The following is an 18,072-nucleotide window of genomic DNA, read 5'->3' as shown; positions in this document are numbered from 1 at the left end:
ATTTCTCCCCCTTAATAAAATTCGTCCTCGAATTTAAAGAAGTACTTGAAGCAAAGAGATGTGGAAACTGCTTTATCATATCTTCATCTCTTTCCCAAGTAGCCTCTTCAACCTTATGATTTTGTCAAAGCACTTTAACCAACAAAATCCGTTAGTTACGCAATACCTTGGTTTCCTTAGCCAAGATCCGTATTGGTTCTTCCTCATAAGTCAAATCTGGTCGGATCTCTATTTCTTCTGGAGTGATAACATGTGAGGGATCTGATCTGTATCTCCTAAGTATCGATACGTGAAAAACATTATGGATATTGTCCATGTCTGGGGGCAAAACTAACTGATAAGCTACGGGTCCAACCCTTTTTAATATCTCATATGGCCCAATGTACCTCGTACTCAACTTTCCTTTTCGCCCAAACGTAACACCTTTTTCCAAGGCGAAACTCTCAAAAATACTTTGTCTCCCTCCTGGTATTCTATCTCTTTTCTTTCCAAATCCGCATAGGACTTCTGTCGATCTGATGCTATCTTTAGATTGCTCTGAATAATCTTTACTTTATCTTACATATCTTTCATCAAATCTAGACCAACCAATTCCTGATCTTTCAATTCAAACCAATTTAATGGTGTTCTGTATTTTATCTCATATAGAGCTTCATAAGGGGCCATCTTAATACTGGATTGATAACTATTATTATACGCAAATTCTGCTAAAGGAAAATATCTTTCCCATGATCCCATAAATTCAATCAAACATGCCCTAAGCATATCCTCCATTATCTGAATAGCTCGCTCTGACTGCCTATCTGTCTGGGGATGAAAAGTTGTACTAAAGTTCAATTGAGTACCCAATGCCTCAAGGAAAGACTTCCAAAATCTTGAAGTAAACCTGGGGTCTCGATTAGACACTATCGATATCAGAACTCCGTGCAGTCTAACTATCTCTTTTATATACATCTCAGTATACTTATTCATTGGGTAGTCTACTCGAACTGGAATAAAATGAGCCATCTTGGTCAATCTATCTATAATTACCCAGATCGGGTCCTTTTTACTCGGTGAAAATGATAGCCCTAAAACAAAATCCATCGTGAATCGCTCCCACTTCCACTCAAGAATGGATATTGGTTGTAATAACCCGTATGGCACTTCATGTTCAGCTTTCACTTGCTGGCATATCAAACATTTTGCAACAAACTCTATGACAGCTCTTTTCATATCGGGTCACCAGTAACGACTTTTCAAATCCTGGTACATCTTATTTGCACCTGGGTGCATCGTCAAAGGGTTATAATGTGCTTTTCCAAGAATATCTTTTCTCAATACATCATCATCAGGAATACAAAGTCTTCCTCGATAGTATAAACATCAATTATCCCTAATTTCGAAATCCTTGGCTTCTCATTTTCCACTTGCACCAATCTCATTAAGTATTTCTTATCTCTATCTTGCAGCTCTTTAACCCGGTCCAAAAACATCGGCCTTAACTTTAATTCGGCAATCAAAGCACCATCTTTTTTTAAATGCATACGTGCATCTAAAGCCCTTAAGGCTGCAAAAGTCTTTCGACTGAGCGCATCTGCTACCACATTAGCCTTTCTGGATGATAATCAATGACCAAATCATAATCCTTTAGGAGCTCAATCCATCTCCTATGCCTTAAGTTTAGCTCTTTCTGATTCAACAAATACTTTAAACCTTTATAGTCCGTGTAAACATGACAACGCTCACCGTACAGATAATTACTGCCGCCAATTCCAAATCATGAGTTGGGTAATTTCTCTTATGATTATTCAGTTGTCTTGAAACATAGGCCATGACTTTACCTTCTTGCATCAGTATACATCCCAATCCATTATAGGATGCATCATTGTAAACAACACATTCTTTACCCGACTCAGGTTGCACGAGCACTAGAGCCTTAGTTACTATTCTTTTGAGCATTTCAAAACTTTCATGGCATCTTTCCGTCCAAACAAAAGGCATATCTTTTCACAACAACTGAGTTAGAGGCAGAGCTAACATCGATTTTTTTTCACAAAACGCCTATAATAACCAGCGAGCCCTAAGAAACTCTGAACTTCAAAAACATTCTTTGGGGGTTGCCAATCCACTATAGCTTGAATCTTTTTTGGGATCCACTCTTATGCCTTTTTCAGAGATTATATGACTGAGGAAAGCAATCTCTGCTAACCAAAATTCTCATTTGGACAGTTTCACATATAACTTCTTTTCACGAAGTATCTGAAGCACCACCCGAAGATGAATATCATGTTCCTCCCTCGACTTGGAATATACCAAAATATCATCTATAAACACTACCATGAACTGATCTAAGTACGGTTGAATTACTCTGTTCATCAAATCCATAAATGTCGCAGGAGCATTTTTTAATCCAAACGACATTACCATAAATTCATAGTGTATGTACAGAGTCCGAAAAATCATCTTGGAAATATCCTCATTTTCAATATTTAACTAATGGTACCCCGACCTCAGATCTATCTAAGAGAATACTGCTACGCCTTTTAACTGATTAAACAGGTCATCAATCCTCGGAAGAGGATAATTGTTCTTTATCATTGCCTTGTTTAATTGACGATAGTCAATACATAAACGCATAGACCTATCCTTCTTTTTCACGAATAACACAGGTGCTCCCCAAGGAGAAACACTGGGTTGGATGAATCATTTATCAAACAGCTCCTGTAACTCTGTTTTTAGTTCCCTTAACTCCATTGGATCCATTCTATACGGAGCCATAGAAATAGGTTCGGTACCCGGGTAAACCTCATTTCTAAATTCTACTTCACGATCCAAAAGTAAACCCAGTAACTCTTAAGGAAAAACCTCTAGAAACTCCCTTACTGTGGGGATATCCTACAATATCTTTTCTGACTTTCGAGTGTCTATCACATTAGCTAGAAAAGCTACGCATCTTTTTGACATCATTTTCTTGGCGGTCAAAGCCGATATCACATTCGTCAGGGATTTTGCCTTCTCACCTACCACCACAATTTTAGAGCATTCAGCATCCTTTAGAAATAATATATTTCGAAGACAATCTACCCATCCATGATATGGATACAACCAATTCATGCCCAAAATGATTTCAAACTCATCAAAGGGTAACTCCATCAAGTTTGCCAAGAATACTACCCCTTGAATTTTAATTGGACATTTTCTACACACCCTAGTCACCCGTGCACTTTGACTCATAGGATTTATTGCTATCAATTGGACAATCTACCCATCCATGATATGGATACAACCAATTCATGCCCAAAATGATTTCAAACTCATCAAAGGGTAACTCATCAAGTTTGCCAAGAATACTACCCCTTGAATTTTAATTGGACATTTTCTACACACCCTAGTCACCCGTGCACTTTGACTCATAGGATTTATTGCTATCAATTGGTTCTAAAGGAATTCCTCTATTTCTAATTAGGTTGGTACTAATATATGATATGAAGAACCAGGGTCAACTTATGATATGAAGAACCAGGGGTCAACTAGAAAAAACAAGCTCATCAAAAAGGTGAAATGTACCTGTTAGATTTTGGATCATCCTATATTCATTGGTGTTATATATAACTCGAGCCACTCCTCAAGTCTCTTGTTTGACTAGACCCATATTGACCCCTGATATTCTCTTCCTCTGCTACTTGATGCGGCTATCGATCTCGATTTGGGCGGATCTATCCCTGGACTTCTGCGGACAGTTCCGAGCATAGTGACCCGCTCCACAAACAAACAAGCGCCAGAAAGTACTCACATCCCCGGTGGAATATACCACATATCGAAATTGATTATTTCTTTCTCCAAAAGCTCTACTCGAGCTCGCAGTAAAGGAAGTGACTGCTGTAGACTTTTGTGTACTACAACAACATCCGCTCTATCAGTAAATCGGGAACCTGAGCCTTACCTCTTTTAGCATGATAAGTAGATAAAGACATCCTAATCGTTTTCCTGACTGTACACTCTGCTCTGCTGCCAATGTCTCCTTTTGAGCTCTTTCAATCGCCTTAGCTTTATTTATCACTTCCTGTAAGCTAGGCAAACTCAAGGCCAGTATCATCTCTTCAATTTTGGCCTCAGTCCCTCAAAAACCAATCTTGTTGAGCTTTATCATTGGGACCATCTCAATAGCATAACGACTAAGCTTGTTTATTCAGCTTCATATTCATGCACCTCTCGGTCGCCTTGTTTTAGGTTGAGAACTCAACAACATTGATCTAATGAACTGCTCCTCGATATACTTGTTTTTAAACTCTTCTGAAAGAACTATCAGTTCACTGGCTTGGGTGTCGCATACATTATCGTGTTTATCCACCATACCTGAGCCGAACCTCTAAGTAACGATATAATTCCTCATGATCGGAGCACTGAAGTTTTCCAACATCATCATCAATCGTCAACCTTAAGTATGCGTCAATAGGACCTTCACCTTCTTCTCCTCTGAACTCAGGAGCTCCCAAACATTTTAACTCTTTCGGAATTAGCATTCGCGATACTGGAGGAGCAAGGGGAGGCAAATAAGGTTAGAACCTTGTAAAATAGCGTCGAGCTTGCATAAAAGCTCTAAACTCCGGAACAGACATACTCTGAGGTGCCAGTGCGCTTGTTTTCTCAGACGGAATCAGATTTCGATATTCTTTCATAGCTTTCACTACCTGATTTGTCTCTTACTCTCTCGATGAACCGCGCTTCTCAATTTGTAGAATCCGACATCTACATGACATTCATAAAGATACTTAAGTTAGAAAGGAGAGACATCTTATCATATCATTCTATACCCTATCAGTAACCTTGACATCTTAGTGGCTTGTAAACTCTTACCTTAAATATTTACTCGATTCGGTCAAGAATCGGCTAAACCTATACTCTGATACCATAAATGTAATACCCCTCCCGTATACCCTTACGTATACGAGTTACAGATGTCACATTATTTTTAAACATTTCCATTTGAAAATGTACCATTTTTTTATTTTATAAAACCATTAGAATTTATTATAATTAAAATGCATTACTTACATATACTCATAAAAAGAGATGTTCCACATTTTACCATTTTACAGTAGTTCAATTTAAAGGTTTTACAGAACGGTTTTAAACCTATTACATGTCAACTAAATATATCAAAAGTAGACATGTATGCCATACTGTTACTGAATTAGGTGACTGGCTTGATGTTCGATGATCTCCTTACTTAGCTGGTATTCAATCTACGCATGAAATGAACACACATTAAGTTTTACTTAGTGAGACATATAATCATAAGCAACTAATAAAATAATACAGGGTAATAATTCTAACATCGAGTAATTCTTTACAATTTATTGTAAACCTTATAATTTTGCACCATTGGTGCTATTATGATCCTTTACCCCCATTTCTATCATTTCATTTAATAGAATGCACAATTAGTGCCTATACGAGAATTTATCAACTCATGATGAATTTCGTGGGCTGTACACATAGTACCTGTATGGTGATCATCAACTCATGATGAATTCCGTGAATATGCACAAGAAGTGCCTCTACGGTGATTCATCAACTCATGATGAATTCCGTGAATATGCACACGAAGTGCCTGTACGGTGATTCATCAACTCATGATGAATTCCGTGAATATGCACATGAAGTGCTGTATGGTGATTCATCAACTCATGATGAATTCTGTGAATATGCACACAAAGTGTCTATAGTACATATAATACTGATATCGATGCAATAATATTTTACCAACATTATTATAATCCTTACTGTACAAATAAATGCACTTACCTAACTCCTTGCTATGTATCCAAAAGGTAAGGCTGATTACTCTGGTAGTTTGTCTTGCCCTTAGTTTTGCTGTTTTGGGAGCTTGGTTTCGATCTACTAAGCATCCATAAAAATATATACCATACTAATGTTAGAATTTTCTAACCATTATACTTAGACAATACTCAAAAGAAATATCTTTAACTATCTATACCAATATCATCTTATTTTTAACATTTCTGTCTATATACTATCGATACTTACCTGGTATCGATACTTCTATACTATGGTACTGATACCCCCCTTTGGGTATCGATACAAAAATAGGTTCGATGTTGCCGTTCGATACCCTTACATGGTATCAATACTACCCTACTATGGTACCGATACCCCTTCAGTATCGATACAAAATTAGATTCGAAGTGTTTGGTATGGTATCGATACTACCTCATCATTATCGATACTGATTGAACCAATATCGGTACTACTCTCTAATTATCTCATTTTAGCCTATAGTATCGGTACTGTTCTTAGCAGTACTGATACCCTTACCCAGAATTTGCAGTTTTCAACTCGATTTTTATTCCGATATGGCAATCTTGTATAATTTACCCCCTACAATACTTTTAAACTCTTCCTTAACTATTCATACTAACATTCCTTCATTTAGCCTCTTAGAACATCTAAAATCATTCAAGAAAATTTGATTCTAAGAATCAAACCTTTTTCTATTATGCTCTTAATCCAATCCAAGGCTTCTAATCTCTTATTTACCTCTTTGCAAGTCAAATTTACCAGTAAACCTCAAAAAACACTAATATACTAATATATCATTTCAAAATTGATTTTCTTCAATCTCTAATATCTCATCAATAACTTAGTTTTAATCCCATTAAATCCTTCCTTAATCTTCTAACATACTCAATGCTTCAAAACCCAACCAAAAACAAAGGAATAAACTACTAAATTGAAAACTCACCATTGAGCTATAGAGGAGAATATGCACGGGAAAGAAGAAGAAGGAAAGGAGTTAACAAAAAAATTTTCCCCTTTTTCCCTTGCTCTATTTTAATACCTTAAAAGAAATGAATATTAAATTCATCTAATTTCAATTGACTAAATATCCTTTTAAATCCTCTATTACTACAATTTAGTTTTAAACTTCTTCTTTTTATTCTCATCTTTTACAAATTAATCAATAAATTCTCTAATCTTAATCCTTTCATAAAATCCTTAATTTTATAAGTGGGGTATTACATGCTTTAGCCACTAGGCCAAGACACTACTTGTGTCAGAAGGGTAAATGTATTTTAAGAGATCGGTTGGGATTTTAAGATCCCAAATCCCATTCCCGAATCAAATTTTGAAATTCATAAACCTATTTTCCTCATCGATGTCATCCTCATCCCCTCACCAGTGGAAGTCTCGACCAATTGTCATTCTGTGTACCGTCGGTATCATAGGACTGTCGTCCAACCCCGATAAAACCTCTCAACCAATTCGTCGATAGTTGTCACCATTCACTGTGAATCAACATTTAAAGATTCGTCAGAAATCAAAGGCCTCGACGTGATTTTGCTTATTTCTGACCGATTGAGCTGACCTTTCGCCTCACTACCATCGTCACTGAGTTCCCCACTCGATTCCAACCAAAACCTGACCCCCTTGGTCCTTTGTCGCCAACTGGATAGATTTTTTCTTTTCTGGTTATTTCATAGCTTTTTAGGTCGTTTTTTGGTTGGAAATTGCATTGAATCGTTGTGTTATAGAATGGGGAGTAATCGGCATGAGGCCCCATCTGTTTGATCGTCGCACGCACTGCCATATGCCGCTGTGGCACGTGGGCTTATCGACTAATGTAAAATTTCTAGAAACTGAGTCAACTCGGACTGATCTGAGTCAACCTAAACCGGTTGGACCACTGAATTTTATGAACCATTGACTTTGACTCAGACCGTTGACTTTGACTAAAAAGTCAAAAAATTTCAAAAGTCATATTTTTATGTTTTTCGACGTCCTAACTCCGAATCTGAAGTTCGTTTTGCCAATTCTAATATGGAAGCCTCTGAATCGAATGTCAAACATCAAGCATGCATATGTACTTGAGACTCTCCTGACCGCTCGACCCAGCTCTTCTTGATCTATCAGACCCTGCGAGCCCGTGATTACTCGTATAGTTCGTAAACCTTTGAATGATTTAATTATTATTTCAGTTATAACCTCGAATTCGTTATGGTTTATGTTCGAGCACTGTTGTAGAGCGTGGCGAGGTCGGTGCTCAGTAGACCTTCCTGGCTGGCCCTTCTTAGGTGTGTTCCTTGTGTGTTATATAACTATTTTATTATTTTAAAATATGATGGGTTGCCTAACTTGATTTATAAATGGTTTACTTGATAAATACCATGATTCCTGATTTATTATGAATTATGTTTACCCAATACATGTTTTCTGTTTATCTGTTTTACTGGGAAATATAAAATATATGATATGGATCATGGAACTATTGTTACTACCTGTACTTTTTTATATGGATATTATCTGGGTTGGCTGGAGTATAGAGGTTCAGCTCTGATCAAGCTGATAAATCCTTATGGACCTAAAGTGACCCTTAGGTAGGCTCTTAAGCCCCGAGATATTCCCTTGGGTAGGCTTGTAGCCCCAAGGTCCTTCCATATGTTTTTGGGTAGGCACCCTGGACCAGACACTTGGAGGATCGATACATTTCGTACGTATTTTTGTGTAATTTTTCCATATTTTGCAATGCCTTTATTGGTGATATGTGCCTGTATTTTGATATAATGCTTTATGTTGCATAGATTTTTTTTACATTTTTTATTTGGTATTTCGTATTGCGCATGATAAATTATGTTTAAATTACTCTGTTTAAACTTTACTATATGATTTATGCTTTTAAATGCATTTAATTATTTTATTATTTTAAAAAGGATTTTAAAATGTTTTAAAAAAATTTAATGTAATTCGCTAGACCTAATCTTGACGCATAAGTGGGCTAGGGGTTTATAATTATTCATATATTATATATAAAATCATGGTTAAATTTAGAACTTAAAGAAGTGTAATGGCTAAAAATAATTAAATTAAATAATAAAAATTAAATCTACATATTCACATAATTGAAAACTAAGAGTATAATTTCAATAAAACATATACTTTATAATAAGAATTGTTTTATTAAACTTTATGTATTTATAAGTAAATCATATGTTTAATAAAAAAAGTAAATCATATGTTGTATTTATAAAGTCAAGAATCGGGGAAAATCATAATCACGAAAAGGTTTACCTATCAATTTATATAATAAATCTAGGGTAAATCGTTATATGATATTATTTTATTGAGTGTCTTGATTATAAAGTTACAAATGATTTATTGACTATATGTAGTTGTTTTATTGAGTCCATCGGCTATTAAAGTCACACATGGTCACTCAACTTATACATTATGTTTAACTCGTCATTTTCGTTAAAAAAATAAACTATTATTTGAGTTAGATGTTAACATGCTGATTGAGATATAGTCGTTTGAGATTACGAGATCTTATTTTATCATGTCTCTCGGTCAATAGATTAATGTACGACTCGGACTACCATCAAACTTTTAACGAAAAAAATACGAGTTTATAACATAATGAATAATAGGTGACTATTTTGTATCTTTAATAGTCAAGGGACTCAACAAGGCAACTCAATATAGTCAAAGGATTATTTTATAAACTTTAATAGTTGATGGATTTAATAAAGCAATATCTTATAGTCAAATGACCATTTACATACTTTACCCATAAATCTAATATAATTATCATAAATATTAATTAACATTTAAATTTTCTTTGTAATGATTTTAAGACATTAAATAGTTAAAGTCGTGAATTTAATATTTTGTAGCTATTAAGATTAAATATATATCAGTATTATTGTTGTAAATAGTCTAGTCGGACTCGAGTATTGTTGAGCTTAACTCGATTCGAAAACGCTGAAATAGAACTCAACTCGACTTGAAAACTCACGAGCTTAAAAAATTTAACTCGATTGAAGCCTCAAACTTAGACTTAAACATGAATCTTAATACATAGAAACCTTATACTAATTCTTTTAAAAAAATCGACACACAAATATCAATATTATTAATAATTTATTTTTTTTAAATATAATCTTAATATATTATATTTTTGAGTTGTTCACGAGCTTTTTGAGTCGAGTATTAAGTAGCACGTCTCGACTCATTAAGAACACGAGTAAAGTCTATTTGAATCTTTGACGAGTCGATCTCTGTAACTCATAACATGTTTCGTCTCATTTACAACCCTAATTGATAGTATTATTTGATAATGAATGTATATTTTAAATTTCATTGTTTTGAATATTATCTTATGTTATTTTTAGGATTTTTAAATCTTAAACTTAGTTAAATTCTAAATTTTAATATTTAAAATCTAAATCAAATACATGGCAGCGTTAGGATTCTTGTTGTGATAAACAACCTTCTACATGTAGAACTTACCCCATAGTCACAAAGGGCTAAGTAACGATTGAGAAAATCGAAAAAAATCGATTTGAATCGAATTATGTAATCTGATTCAATTTGGGTTTCATAATTTATGGTTCGATTTTAATTTATTCTTATGTCATTTGATTTTTTATTTTCAATTTTTAAAAACCCAAAACAACCATTCAATTTCATATTTTAATAAATAAAAAACCGAAACCCTAATCACAATGAAACAATATAACCGACCTTACCACTTCTACTCATCTGCTTTTGGAGGGTACCTTGTTCGTTTTCAGTTCTTACCGCAACATATTCCGCTTGTTAATTTCCAAATATACCCTCAAATGATACCCTAATATCAAATTACTGAAGGCTATTATAGGAATTTTCGAGATAGAAAAATATCCCCTACTCGCTTTTAAAACTAGAGGGCCAAACGGCCCGGTCATTGGAATCACCCAATAATCTCACCGTACATTCTGTAAGATCAACGGTTTCAATTTCAATTTCAATTTCAATTTCCCCCCTTCACTTTCTCGATTTCCCTCTTCTGTGGTTTTCTTTATCACATCATCATAAACCCAGCCGCCATCTCTCCCCAAAAAAAAAAAAAGAAAGAAAACGAGATATACGTGAAATCCCATAATCTGTTCCTCTCTCTTGAATTTCTAGAGAGAGACTCTTTATCCTTTTGTAAAGAACTAAGATCTTTGAGTGTTTCTTTTTCTTTTTTTAATTTTATTTTCTGGGAGTGATTTTGGTTTTTGAGTTGAACGACTTTGTGATGGGATTTTTCTCTGTTATTCCTTACTTTTTTTACTCTCTTGTAGTTATCTTTACTAGTTTCCTTATTTCGTGTAATTTTTTTTTCTTTGTAGCCGAGTCAAAGCGCTGAGTTTTCTCGAGTTGTAGATTTGGGTCTTTTGTGTGAACTGGTTCACTTATGACCATGGATCTGCTTCTTAACTGAGGGTCGTCTTTTGGCTGTCTATTTGTTAACGTTCTGTTGAGTTTCACGACGTGGTTGGTTGAGTGTAGCTTTTCTGGTCGTGTTCCCCCCTTTTTTTGTCTCTTCTGAGTCGAGTCGGTTACTGAGTCAACTCGTTAGTTGGAGGTAAGAAAGAGGAACCTAGAGATTTTACCTTGAGGCCGGACGGCGATGCCTTCGGTGGGGATGAAACGGACCACGAGGGTCTGCGGATGAAGAGCTCGGAGATCCGGGTTCTTCGTTCCGGGCGGCAACTCCGGCCTGATTCCGGCGAAGTAAAGCCCAAGAGACGCGGCAACGACGGCGTTGAATTCAACAACTCGGTGAAAAAGATTCCAAGAGTGAAATACAAAAGTCTCCCCCAGAGACAATTAGAAGCCCAAAGGACTGGGCCACGAAGAATCCAAAGAAACGGTCCAGGAAGTGAAAGCTGAAGTTTTAAACATGGCGGAACTGTAGATAAGATGTTTGGGATTGTTTATACTAGAAAAAGAAAGAGAAATGGTGTTCAAAGTGCCAACTTTCGGATAATTCCGAGCTGAAACTCCGGTCGATTCCACGGTCCTTGAAAATGATAAACTCGGGAGCGAAGTATTTTGCACCCGAGTTTTCGAGCTTCGAAACTAACAGTTCGAAGCAGTATTCAGAAGAGGAGGAGTTCTTTGGGAGAAGATATCTAGGAACCCTATTTCAAGTGGAGCTTTAATGTCCGACTTGATAAGTAGTAGGCGAAATGGGATTCCTTTTTCCACTGTAGTTTCAAAAAACAGCTTAGGAGTTCAATCTGCAGTGATTCCTCGTCGAACTTAAGCGATGAGAGCTCTTCTATATCTGTTTTATCGGATCTAATGCCGAAGGTAGAGTTGGAGTCAGAATCATGGCGATGCTCTGCCAATGTATTGGTCGTCGAACCCGATAGATGTTACAGGGAAGAAGGAGCAATCGTCACTTTGGAGTTCTCCGAATCGAAAGGCTTCTTGTTGTGAAAAGGATATAAGACTAAGTATGCACAGAAGGCAGATAAATTTATGAGGTCAACCTCGTTCAACCGCTTCGCTCGGTCTATGATTTGGGCAGCAGATGATACCTGGAAGCTTGAGTTTCCAAATCGGCAAGATTGGATCCATTTTAAAGATCTTTACAAGAATGTTGTGAGCGCAATGTGCCTGCTTCAGCTTGTAGAGTGATCCCTGTGCCCGGGGTCTGTGAGTAGGTACGAGGGTAAACCCAGTGTGCTGTTTCAAAGACCGGATTCGTATATCACTGTGGAAGGTGATGAAGTATCTAGAGCCTTGGCAAAGAGGACTGCTAACTATGACATGGATTCAGAAGATGAGAATGGTTGAAGAATTCAATGACGAACTTTTTAGTGGGAGCGGGCCCTGCGAGCAAACTTTCGGAGGATTGTTTGGAGTTGATGGTTGATACGTTCGAGAAGGCAGTTTTTGCAGTCCAGATGATCGCTCAAATGTGATTGCTGCTGCTTCTGATATAGGTATAAGGAGGTGGTTGAAGCTGTTCATGCTTACTGGTTGAAAAAACGGGAGCAAGGCGAACGCCATGCTCAGAGTTTCCAGGTAAACTTTGTGGAAAATTTCTTCATAGAAACAAAATATCTATATCATTGTAGATTCATTTGGGAAATTAAAGTTTTTCATTGTATTGTCATTGTACTATATATTTGAACTTGTATTCGATGCAAGCGTATTTGTTTGTTGAAATTTGTTGGTTTCGTGAGATCGAAACGAAGTATTGAACAACTGATCATGTCTAGCTCGTCTTCCGGTGTCTTGTGCATGTAGAACAATAAGCATTGTATACCCGACTCCCGTAGATATATGACCAAATGAATGTTATATTTGAACAGGGTCATCAGGTCAAGAAGGCTCCGGCCGTTCCACAGCCTTTTCTACGGAAAAGGAGGTCGTTTAAGCAACAACCCCATGGAAAGGCAAGCAACCAAGTTTTGTTGCAAGGTAAATTACAACAGCCAGATTTGTTGTTGATAGGCTAATAGGACTTCGATTAGGATTTGTTGCAAGGTAATAGGACTGTTATTTTGCAGCATGGCAGCTGAACATGATGTATCGGAAGAAGGGAATGTTATGGTTAGAGTGGAAGAAGCTAGAGCTGCAGCAACCAGATATATCGAATCAGCTATCCTCAAACGCGAACTGGCGCAGTTGCTAATGCAAATGCCGATATGGCTACGTACAAAGCCACCGTGGCACTCAGAATTGCCAAAGCTGCTAGTCTCACCGAATCATCGGAAGATACAGTCGCCCATTTTTTTGTTCGACGAGGTGCCGGTAGTCGGGTAATAGGGGGGAGTTTGCACAGCATCATGGCTGTTTTTGAGTCCCATGGAGGGGGGGAAAGTATGTAATAATGTATAGCTTGATTCAGTTTTTTTCAAATGTAACATTGTGTATTATCATACCAAAATATTTTTGGCCAAATATGTGCTAGAGAAATCTGAGAAAGGTGGAGATTACAGGGAATTTGCAGCCTGTTGTTGAACCTTAAGGCCTGGTATCAGCCCACATGATTATTAATTATTAGGGTAAATTATATGTTTCTTACTTAAACTATCAATTTTAATTTATTTTAGTACTTAAACTTTTCGTTTATTTAAAATCATACTTAAAATTTAGTTTTTGTTAACTTTTGTTTTGTAGTTAAGGTGGTGGCTTGATCATTATAAAAAAGGAGAAAAAAATTAAAATATACATTAGATTTTTGAATTAGACACTTCCACTTAAATTGGTACTTAAAAAATAAATTATAAATTTGATATTTGATATTTGAATCTAATCTGATAATAATTGAGATTTACATTAATCAATAAAATACAAAATTTACCTAAACGCAACACAATAAAGCTAATCAATAAAAATGTTATTTTAGTAAATAATAAAAAATTACTAAATTAATAAAAAAATTGTTCAAGGATTTCAAAAATTCTTGAACTTTTGAAAAAAAATAATCAAACTCTTAAATTTTATAATTTTTATAATAAATGATTAAATAATATATTTTAACGTTATAAAAATAAAAATATTAAAAATAATATATATATATATATAAATAAAACTGAATCGAATCAGGTTAATGATTTTTCACTTTTAACCCGACCCTGTCAGTCCAGAACCTACCTACTATATAATTCACCTCGTCCCGCCTCGAACCTCGAAATTTCAAAAAAAACGAAACCTCCCTTATAGAATCAGATAAGGTCGAAATTCGTGGGTTCATATATTTTGCATCTCCCTAATCTTTTCAATCATTATTGATTGTTAAATTAAACAATTTTTGGAATAGCTAATGTGACATGACAGATCATGGTTACCAAATTTTCAAAGTTTATTAATTTTCAATACATTTTGAATTTTTGAATTACTTCAGAATTTCAATAATTTTCCAAGGCTTAAACTAAAATGGAACTTAATTTTTTTTTCTTTAGATAACTAAATTATTATTTTTGGTCAAACTAGTTACTTAAACTATTATATGTAATTACTTTAAGTACTTCAATATTTTTTGGTCAAACTAGTTACTTAAACTATTATATGTAATCACTTTAAGTACTTCAATTATTTTTTTGTCAAAAAAAAATCTCTAAACTATATTTTTTTTTTCTTTATGCCCCTAAAATATTTTTCTGATCAAAACAAATACCTAATTTTGTATGATGTGTCAACATCTTATTGGTCAAAAATAATTTTCTAACTAAAAAATATTAAGACTTAAAATAATTAAATATAATAGTTTAAGTATCTTGTTTGACCAAAAAATAGTTTAAGTGCCTAAAATAAAAAATAGTATAATTTAGGTATTTATTTTTATTTTAACCCATTTTTTAAAAGAACTATTCTTGAAAGATTTACAAATTTCATGTGATAGAATATCAATGTGTTAACAATAATATTTTAGAAAAAAATATTAAAAGTTAAAAGTTAAAATTGATCAAAGACTTAATGGATTTAATTTTTTAACTTATGATTCAATTGAATATAAAAAATTCACAAACTTAATTGATTGTTTTTTCCCAAAAACGTGGCAGCTTCATGTAGGTTCATTTTCGTTTTAGAATTAACCGATCGAACTGAATAAGTTCGGTTAATTCGGTCGGCCACAGAATTAGTTCGATCGGGGAATGGTTAAGAAATTTTTTAGAATTCGATTAACGGTTAATTCGGTTCGAAATCGGTTAATTAACCGAAATAAAATTTTAAAAATTAAATATATTATATATAACATATGAGCTCAGCCCAAACTATTTAAAACACACTTAATAATTTAATATCCAATAACTTTTAAACCTAAATCAATATTAATTAATTAAAAAATCCATATAAAATTTTTATTTTATAATTATATATTATTTAAATTAATTGTAATTTTTTTGAATTAAAAAATATTCAATTTTTATAAATTAGAAATTTTAAAAAATTTCGGTTAATTCGAAAATTAACCCAATTTATTCGATTCGGTAATATTTTCAAAAAAAGTTTGGTTGATTAACGGTTAAAGAAAAAAGTTTGGTTAATTCGGTTAATGATAATTCGGTTTGATCGGCCACCGTTTTAACCGAATGAACACCCCTAGCTTCATGTATCTTTAGCATAAAAGTTTTCATGATATAACTTGGGTGACCGGCAACCAATTTTGTTAGTAACTGGTCTTTTAGATTAAGTGTGATTAGGGATGACAATTTAACCTGAAATTGACAGGTTTTGATCTGACTGGATTTAATAGGATTAATTTTTTTAAAAAAATGGGTTCGAGTCGATTCAAGTCAAATTTTTTAAGGGATGATGTTGGGTCGGGTTCGAGTGGATGGTGAAAAAATTCCAACCCAACCCGACCCAGGGATAATAATTTCTTTAAAAATTATTTTTATTAAGTCTTTATTTTATATCGGATCGGGTCTGGTCGGATTTATACTCTAAAATTTAGGTTGGTCGGGACGAATGGAAGATATATTTTTTGGATCAGATCGAATCGGATGATGGATATATTATTTTTGGGTCGGACTGACAAAAACCTGAGCTTAACCTGATTTGTTGCCATCCACTTTGATAAATGTAGATGATAATAAAATACTTATTAGAATTTATATCTTTTAGTTAAACGCATATTTTTATTATAATTAACTATTTTAAAAGACAATTTTATGATTCACATTTGATCATTGATTAGAAAAATGAGTTCAAGAGTTGATTACGTGTGAGAAATTATGAGTACCCCTACAATGTAACACCCACAACCCGTACCCGACCTGGATACGAATCCGATGTATCACACTGACTTTTAAAAACATTACTTTTACAAAAGAATTAAAATTTCAGTTCGCATTGAAAATAGAATTTAATAATTTACATTAATTACAACGACAAAATTTTAGAAAACTGATCTGAGCAAAGCTTGTTCAAATATTTATTATATGCCACTACTTTATTATAACAAAATACATACAAAGCAATATTCTTTTCTGATCTTCAGAAAGGAGAAATTGACATGTCTTAACCCTCTTTGCTCCTTAACCTTCTCGAACCTACGTGTAAAACATTCACACGGTAAGTCAATGACTTAATGAGGCATAAAACATAAATGTAAACTCTAAATACTTAACAATGCATGAACAATTCATACTATGATATCACAAAACCATGGAATATTCAATAAATCAAATATAAACATACCCATATCTCGTCATTAACCTCATTTCATATCATCATATCATACAAATCATGTGCTATTTCATGTAGCCAATACATACTTACATATGTCTCATCAATAATCATAATTATTCACTTCTTATAATCATCAATATTATCCTTAATCCATCTATCATCAAATTTTGTACTTGACATTTATACACATCATATCCTACATTTCACATAGCAAAACACATAATATCACACAAGGCTTCTTATGTTATATCTTTTATTTTCCCATGGTACACTTGTGAGAAACTAAAGATATGTGAGTACATTGAGGTTGTGCACATATGCTGTCACCACAACTCGTATAAAATCCCACTAGGGGCACATAGGATTTGTCCCGAAGGACCACATATTTGTCCCAAAGGACCACATAGAACCCTCGACTCTTGGCATGCCAACTATACCCCTATCTCTCATATCACATAACATGGGCATTATCATTTATTCTTATCAAATATTCATAAATCATCACATACTTATAGATTTCACATGTAATCACATGGGTCATATCTCATATCATATATTACATGGTTCATGTAACATTTTCATTTGTTCACTTAGATCATTGTCTTATAACACATATCACATAACTTCATATCACATAACTTCATATCACATAACATATAATGCTAGCAAGATTTATTAATACATACATGTAATCACATACCTTATATCACATAACTTATTCTTTATTCTCTTATGATCACCTTTCAACTCATATAATTCAGGCAATTACTTTGATACATATTTTAATATAACCCGTATATCAATACAATATAATTTATCATACCGATTTTCATAATCATCTATATCATATAAAGTTTATACTAGTTTCATATTTTCACTTAATTCATCTTCATATATTTTGTTATCTAAACATGTATTTAAATATGGTTTCCTATATAATTACCATACAACTAATATTAAATGTTAGTATAATAATTTATGTCAGTATTTATTAGCTTATATATGATTCTCATTTTATTATCATATATATATTAATGTTATTTAACTTATATCAGTCTTCATTTAATCACATAAGTCCATTATATTAGTTCACATAAATCTAATTCATAT

Source organism: Hibiscus syriacus, unplaced genomic scaffold (genome assembly GCF_006381635.1).
Source record: "Hibiscus syriacus cultivar Baekdansim isolate YM2019G1 unplaced genomic scaffold, ASM638163v2 tig00110502_pilon, whole genome shotgun sequence".
NCBI classification, from domain to species: domain Eukaryota; kingdom Viridiplantae; phylum Streptophyta; class Magnoliopsida; order Malvales; family Malvaceae; genus Hibiscus; species Hibiscus syriacus.
The sequence above is the reverse complement of the archived record's forward strand: the minus strand, read 5'-3'. Positions refer to the sequence as shown.